Source organism: Trichechus manatus, unplaced genomic scaffold (genome assembly GCF_000243295.1).
Source record: "Trichechus manatus latirostris isolate Lorelei unplaced genomic scaffold, TriManLat1.0 scaffold00096, whole genome shotgun sequence".
Lineage (NCBI taxonomy): Eukaryota > Metazoa > Chordata > Mammalia > Sirenia > Trichechidae > Trichechus > Trichechus manatus.
In genome coordinates, this window is record NW_004444032.1 from 2,176,255 (window position 1) to 2,185,011 (window position 8,757).

Sequence of the window (8,757 nt, forward strand, 5' to 3'; positions counted from 1 at the left end):
AGGCTGTGGTCTTTGATCTTCATCAGTAAGTGCTTCAAGTCCTCTTCACTTTCAGCAAGCAAGGTTGTGTTATCTGCACAATGCAGGTTGTTAGTGAGTCTTCCTCCAATCCCAATGCCCCGTTCTTTACATAGTCCAGCTTCTCGGATTATTTGCTCAGCGTACAGATTGAATAAGTATGGTGAAAGGATACAACCCTGATGCACACCTTTCCTGACTTTAAACCATGTAGTTTCCCCTTGTTCTCTTTGAACAACTGCCTCTTGATCTATGTACAGATTCCTCATGAGCACATTTAAAGAGTTCTGGAATTCCCATTCTCCTAAATGTTATCCATAATTTGTTATGATCCACACAGTTGAATGCCTTAGTATAGTCAATAAAACACAGGTAAACATCTTTCCGGTATTCTCCACTTTCAGCCAGGATCCATCTGACATCAGCAATCATATCCCTCATTCCACGTCCTCTTGAATTTCTGGCAGTTCTCTGTCGATATACTGCTGCAGCTGCTTTTGAATGATTTTCAGCAAAATTTTGCTTTCATGTGATATTAATGATATTGTTCAGTAATTTCTGCATTCGGTTGGATTGCCTTTCTTGGAAATAAGCATAAATATGGATCTCTTCCAGTTGGTTGGCCAGGTAGCTCTCTTCCAAATTTCTTGGCATAGATGAGTTGGCACTTCCAACGCTGCATCCATTTGTTGAAACATCTCAATTTGTATTCCATCAATTCCCGGAGCTTTGTTTTTCAACAATGCCTTCAGTGCAGCCTGGACTTCTTCCTTCAGTACCATCAGTTCCTGACCGTATGTTGCCTCCTGAAATGGTTGAATGTCAACCAATTCTTTTTGGTACAGTGACTCTGTGTATTCCTTCCATCTTCTTTTGATGCTTCCTGCGTTGTTTAATATTTTCCCCACAGAATCCTTCAATATTGCAACTCGAGGCTTGAAATTTTTCTTCAGTTCTTTCAGCTTGAGAAATTCTGTGTGTTCTTTCCTTTTGGTTTTCTATATCCAGGTCTTTGCACGTGTCGTCATAATACTTTACTTTGTCTTCTCAAGCCGTCCTTTGAAATCTTCTATTCAGCTCTTTTACTTCATCCTTTTTTTCTTTTTAGCTACTTGATATTCAAAAGCAAGTTTCAGAGTCTCTTCTGGACATCCATTTAGGTCTTTTCTTTCCCTCCTGTCTTTTTAATGACCTCTTGCTTTCTTCATGAATGATGTCCCTGATGTCATTTCACAACTTGTCTGGTCTTTGGTCATTACTGTTCAACAAGTCACATCTATTCTTGAGATGGTCTCTAAATTCAGGTGGGATATACTTAAGGTCATATTTTGGTTCTCCTGGGCTTGTTCTAATTTTCTTCAGTTTCAACTTGAACTTGCATATGAGTAATTGATGGTCTGCTCCACAGTCTGCCCCGGCCTTGTTCTAACTGATGATATTGAGCTTTTCCATTGTCTCTTTCCACGGATGTTGTCGATTTGATTCCTGTGTATTCAATCTGGCGAGGTTCATGTGTATAGTCGCCATTTATGTTGGTGAAAAACGGTATTTGCAATGAAGAAGTTGTTGGTCTTGCAAAATTCAATCATGCAATCTCCGGCATTGCTTCTATCTCCAAGGCCATATTTTCCAACCACTGATCCTTCTTCTTTGTTTCCAACTTTCGCATTCCAATCACCAGTAATTATCAGTGCATCCTGATTGCATGCTCGATCAATTTCAGACTGCAGAAGTTGGTAAAAATCTTCAGTTTCTTCATCTTTGGCCTTAGTGGTTGGTGCATAAATTTGAATAATAGTCATATTAACTGGTCTTCCTTGTAGGTATATGGATATTATCCTATTACTGACAGCGTTGTACTTCAGGCTAGATCTTGAAATGTTCTTTTTGACAATGAACGCAATGCCATTCTTCTTCAAGTTGTCATTCCCGGCGTAGTAGACCATGTGACTGTCTGATTAAAAATGCCCAATACCAGTCCATTTCAGCTCACTAATGCTTAGGATATCGCTCATTATGCATTCCATTTCATTTTTGATGATTTCTAATTCTCCTAGATTCATACTTCGTACGTTCCATGTTCCGATCATTAATGGATGTTTGCAGCTGTTTCTTCTCATTTTGAGTTGTGCCACATCAGCAAATGAAGGTCCTCAAAGCTTGACACCATCCACATCATTAAGGTTGACTCTACTTTGAGGAGGCAGTTGTTCCCCATTCATATTTTGAGTGCCTTCCAACCTGAGGGGTTCCTCTTCTGGCACTGTATCAGACAATTTTCCCCTGCTATTCATAAGGCTTTCATTGGCTAATTCTTTCCAGAAGTAGACTGCCGGGTCCTTCTTCCTAGTCTGTCTTAGTCTGGAAGCTCAGCTGAAACCTGTCTGCCATGGGTGAACCTGCTGGTATTTGAATACCAGTGGCATAGCTTCCAGCATCACGACTACACACAAGCCCCCACAGTACAACAAACTGACAGATGCCTGGGGGGTGTAATACATTACTTGGTCTTTATTCTGCTTTTTGCAGGGCCGGATGCAACTCTGCCTCACACTTCTTATCTAACAAGAAGCCATCTCTCTGATTACTCTGTGCCAGACAGAGATCTCTGCATACTTTCCACTCTCCTGCAAGGATGCTGTGTTGCCTAAGATTGTGCTTGGAGCTGTCACAACAGCACTTTAAAACACTTATTTAGAGGATATATAAAATCTGGGATGATGTCAATTTACACACGTTCACAATATCCACTGGAGAGGGTTCTAGCTGACAAGAACTTCATCTGAATTGTATTATTATACCTTATATTGTGATTGTAACTAGACAGCATAGAACTTGCCTTCGCAAGAAAGCATGTGAAAAGAAAAAAAATTGAGGTTCCTTATCTGTCAAGGTTCTTCTAATATTTTAAGGACCCTTGTGCAGACGCCGATCTAGATGATTTGTTGGACTGTTTCCCATCAAGGTAGGTTTCCTTTGTGTATTATTAATGATAGTGCAGGGTAAGAAAAGAAAGTGAATTGTTTCTGTAATAACTTCTGAGAGCTAAAGAATAGCTGAGAAGAGAACACTTACTTCCTCCCCATCGACAGGGCCAATATTGGTGGCAAAAACTCCAGAAGTTGGGAATCATCAATACCTTCACGACAGCATTGCATTAAGCAGTGGGTCTCCCCACACCAGGGTAGGTACACTCAAAGGCAGAAGAGAAAATAGTTAACAGAGAAAATTGGAATTGAATGACAACTTCAGTCATTCTCAGCCTACTTCAAACATCAAAGATGCTTAGCATTAAAGAATCCGCAGAACATTTGGATCATAAAGGACTTCCTGACAGAAAAGATCCAATGATCCTCCAAAAAGAAAAGAATTTTAGAATAGAAGGAGACAGAGATTATCACTAACCCCTTTCTTTTTACCAGGGAGGACACTGAGGGTATTTCAGACTGAGGACTGGTCTATATACCTGTTTTAGGTTGAATTGTATCCCTTCTCCCAAAAAGTTATGTCAAAGTCCTGTACATAAGCCTTCAACACAATTGAACATAATCAACGTAACTGAACATAATCAACAGTGATCCACTGTACCTATAAATATGACCCTGTTTGGAAATAGGGGTTTTCTTTTGTTGTGTTAATGAGTCCATACTGGAGTAGGGTGAGTTTTAAACCTAACCTTTCTGAGTGGTATCTTATAGAAAGAGCAGAATACACATAGACACATACAAGAGGAAGAGAACATGCGAAGCAGGAGGCTGATGAATCCTCAGGTCCAGGAATGCCAAGGACTGCCGTCAGCTACTAAAAGCTGAAAGAGACAAAGAAGCGCCTTCCACTAAAGTTGACACCCTGGATTCAGAATTCTAACCTCCAGAGCTGTGAGAAAATAAATTTCTGTCCTTTAAAGCCACCCACTTATAATTTTATTAGAGCAGTACTAGAGAACTAAGATAATACCATGAAGCTAATTGATGATCAAGCCAGTCTTAAGGCTGCCTCCCTGGAAGCAGAATCTGAGCCAGAGATTTGGAAGCATGGGATTTACTGAGGATGCTCTCGGGAGACACCAGTAATTGAATGAGGGATGCAGGGAAGGGGAAAGAGGCAAACAAGGTTGTGCTCACAGGTAAATTTGACCTTGTTTGATCCATGGAGGCACAGTGCAGAATTGACCCCAACTCAAGGCAACAGGATTGGCCTTTTAAATACATCCGTCATTGGCTGTGAGCACCTGAAGGTGGAGAAAAGGCATAACTTTCCAGGTGAGGTATCTCTTGGGGACAGCTGTGGGTCGTTTGCAGCCAACTCTAAAATTGAGGAGTAGGGTACCAGTCCAGTAATGTAATTCTGGGCAGGGCGCCAGCAGTATCTTCCATGGAGCCAAAGTTTGAACTCAAGTCTCCAGTATCCTAACACTTTCTTTTCAATATGTCATGCTGCCCAGAGCACACTTTTTTTTTTCACTACCAGTGTATCTCATCTCAGATGTCCCAGGGTGGCGCAAATGGTTAACATGCTCAGCTGCCAACAAAAAGGTTGGAAATTTGAGTCTACCCAGAGGCACCTCGGAAGAAAGCCTGGTGATCTACTTCTGAAAAATCAACCATTGAAAATCCTATGGAGCACAGTCCTACTCAGACACACATGGGGTCATTATGAGTTGGAGTCGACTCAACAACAACTGATTTATACCTCAATTCAACTCACACTTTCTTCCCTCTCTTTCTAATAGCAAGCAAGATAAGATGAGCTGAACCAAATTTATTTCCTCCATTGTTTCTTCAGCTGCTCAGATTTGTGAGAAGTGGTGTTCAGTGTCCCTGACAACATCAGGACACTTTGTCGGCACATTGCACTATTCTGTGTCCATGAATTAGTATGCATTTTGGTATTCTGTCAATAGTGATAAATCTAAAATTCACTTTCCTACCCTAGATACCTGATCCACTACTTCTTCCCTAACAGAAGGTATTGAACAAAGTATTTAGACCAAACAAAGCCACTTAAAAACAACCCACAGAAAATATAAGGATAACAGAAATAAAAAGCTAGACCACAGGGGAAGATTCAAGTCATCATACACCTTAAATAATAGAAGTCTATGAATTCATGCTGGCAGACCAAAGTCACTTAGTCTGTTGTTTACCAGGCTGTTGGATATGAAGCATAATAAAGTAAGCAGGGAAGAAACTGTGTGAGTTCCATCTCCATAACAACAGAGAAGAGAACAATTATAAGACACCCTGACCAACCTGCTCCACAGAAGCAATTTTAACCTCAGAGCAATGAGAAGGGATATAGCCAACTACTACTGATATCTAAATAACACAGGGCATTGAGCCAGGTTAAAACTTTCGTTTTGGAGACAAGAGAAGATTTTGATCCATGGGCAGATTTGCTGAACCACATGAAACCTTGAAAGGACCAAGCTAACCAGTGCAAGAATAATATAAGACAGTAAAATGAGAGTTTTAAAAGAAATTTAATTCAGCCAATACTATGTTATAGAGAAAATGGTAATAAATACTGTTGTTAGTTGTCCTCAAGTTTGTTGCGACTCGTAGCAACCCTATGTACAACAGAATGAAATACTGCCTGGTTTTATGCAATCCTCACAATCATTGCTATGTTTGAACCCATTGTTGCAGCCACTGTGTCAGTCCATCTTCTTGAGGGTATTTCTCTTTATTGCTGACCCTGACCCTCTATTTTACCAAGCATGATGTCCTTCTCCAGGGGATTGGTAATGTGTCCTGATAACATGTCCAAAGTACGCAAGACAGTCATGCCATCCTCCCTTCTAATGAGCATTCTGGCTGTACTTCTTCCAAGACAGGTTTGTTTGTTCTACTGGCAGTCCATGGTATATTTAATATTCATAGCCAACACCATAATTCAAAGGCATCAATTCTTCTTCGGTCTTCCTTATTCATTGTCCAGCTTTCACAAGCATATGAGGCAATTGAAAATACCATGGCTTGTGTCAGGTGCACCTTAGTCCTCAAAGTGACATCTTTGCTTTTTAACACTTAAAGAGGTCTTTTGCAGCACATTTGCCTAATGCAATATATCATTTGATTTATTGACTGCTACTTCCATGGGTGTTGATTGTGGATCCAATTAAAATGAAATCCTTGACAACTTCAATCTTTTCTACATTTATCATGATGTTGCTTATTGGTCCAGTTGTAAGTATTTTTGTTTTCTTTATGTTGAGGTGTAATCCATACTGAAGGCTGTGGTCTTTTGATCTTCATCACTAAGTGCTTCAAGTCCTCTTCACTTTCACCAAGTAAGGTTGTGTCATCTGCAGTTTGTTAATGAGACTTCCTCTAATCCTGATGCTGTGTTCTTCTTCATATAGTCCAGCTTCTCAGATTATTTGCTCAGTGTATGGACTGGATAAGTATGGTGAAAGGATACAACCCCGACACACACCTTTCCTGACTTTAAATCACGCAGTGTCCCCTTGTTCTGTTTGAATGACTGCCTCTTGCTCTAGGCCTTCCTTCTAGGCGTATGGATATTATCCTATTACTGGCAGTGTTGTACTTCAGGACAGATGTTGAAATTTCTTTTTGACAATGAATGCAACACCATTCCCTTTCAATTTGACATTCCCAGCACAGTAGACCATATGATTGTCTGATTCAAAATGGCCAATACCAGTCCCTTTCAGCTCACTAATGCCTAGGATATCTATCTTCAGGTGTTCCATTTCATTTTTGACATTTTCCAATTTTCCTAGATTCATACTTCACACATTCCACTTTCTGATTACTAATGGATGTTTGCAACTGTTCCTTCTCATTTTGAGTCATGCCACATTAGCAAATGAAGGTCCCGAAAGCTTTCCTCCATCCATGTCTTTAAGCTCTTCCCCAGTCGTATTTTAAGTGACTTCCAATCTGAGGGGCCCATTTTCTGGCACTCTATCAGATAATGTTCCACTACTATTCATAAGGTTTTCACTAGCCACTTTATTTAGAAGTATATCGCCAGTTCCTTCCTCATAGTCGGTCTTAGCCTGGAAGCTCTGCTGAAACCTGTCCATCATGGGTGACCCTGCTGGTATTTGAAATACCAGTGGCATAGTTTCCAGCAGCACAGCAACATACAAACCATCACATTATGACAAACTAACAGACAAATGGTGGCAGAAATAAATACTAACAAATATTATTAAGAGATCAGTGCATTTTCAAACCTCATCTGTGTATCAGTGTTGCATCTTGTTGTCTTAGACATGGTACTGTAAATGATAACTTGATATTAAGGTCGAAATAACATTTTGATGTTAACTTCTCTTCCTTTTCTCTCTCTTACTGACATATTAAAAAAATAAAATTAAACCTTTAACTTTATTTTTTCAGGGCATAAATGGTGTCCCTAAGTATTTTCAAGAGTTCTTTTCAACAAACTTTTCAAGGCGATCTGATAATTTTTTTATATTTAATTTTTTTAAAGATGCACAGGGGACCTCATTTGAGGAATTTGTTCACTGAGATTTTTGCCAGTGGAATTTTATCCTTCAGTGTGAGTTCACTCGTTGCATTCAACTAATCTGCTTTTTAGAGACTATGGCCCTAGGATGTTTGGCCTTGATGTTTGATTTTACATTTCTGGACATTCTCCAGAGGACTTGCTAATTCTCTGAGAAATTTTCGTTCTGGAATTTTATTTATATATTTTTACCAATAGAGAATATATATCTGCAAGGATTGTTAGTGCCAAACCCAATGTATCAGTAACTCCATTTCCCAGTCCCTAATAAATTCTTCTCAATAGGATACAAACTTCTAAAAGCCCCATTCTCCCCTTCCTTCCTTTATTCCTTCAATTTCTATAGGCAGGAAACTTCCACTGTATTGAGCAGCAGACACCAGATATCTCTGACTGCAGACAAATCCTAGAGAATACTGATAAAACAGTTTGCAAAGGAGTGGAAAAATATTCCAGAAAAACTCTCCTGATTTGGTGAACATAGCCAAAGTAGATTTGGATGCTTGTCTTGAAAGTCAAAATGTATGCCAGGAAGGTCTAATGAAAACTCTGCTGCTCAACAAATCTATATGTAAATTCATTCTAAGCACTGAATGAATCAATTCTCAACATCTGGAATATTTTTCATTTCCTTTTATTCTTTGCAACATACATAATTAAATTAAGAAATTATCATTTAGGTCAGCCTATTGTAAAGATAGGCTTGATTTAATGTAATCAGTCTTTAGACCTGTTCTTAGTAATCTCTAGTGCCCTTTCAAGAACATCAAAGCAGTATCTGGACTGATTAAGAGCGCAGCCCTATCTATCACTAGTTGTGTGAATTGGGGTGAGTTACTGAGCCTCTTTAGGCCTTAGTTTTCCCATTTTCAAAAAGGGGGTCAAAACAATAGTGACTGGAGTCTCTGGGTGGTGAAAGTGGTTATCAAGCTCAGCTGTTAAGCAAATAGTTGGAGATTTGAATCCACTCACAGATGCTTCAGAGGAAAGACCTGGTGATCTAATTCTAAAAAATCAGCCATTAAAAACCCTGTGGAGCACAGTTCTATTCTGACACACATGAGGTCGCCACGAGTAGGTATTGACTCAATAACAGCTGGTTAAAAATAGTAATTGTTGAAGGAGTCCGGCAAGATGGCGCTGTAGGCAGAAGCACCACGCCATCCCTCCACAGCAAAGATCTGAAAAACTAAGCCAAACAGAGAATCAACAATCCTGAAACCCTAGAACATCAAA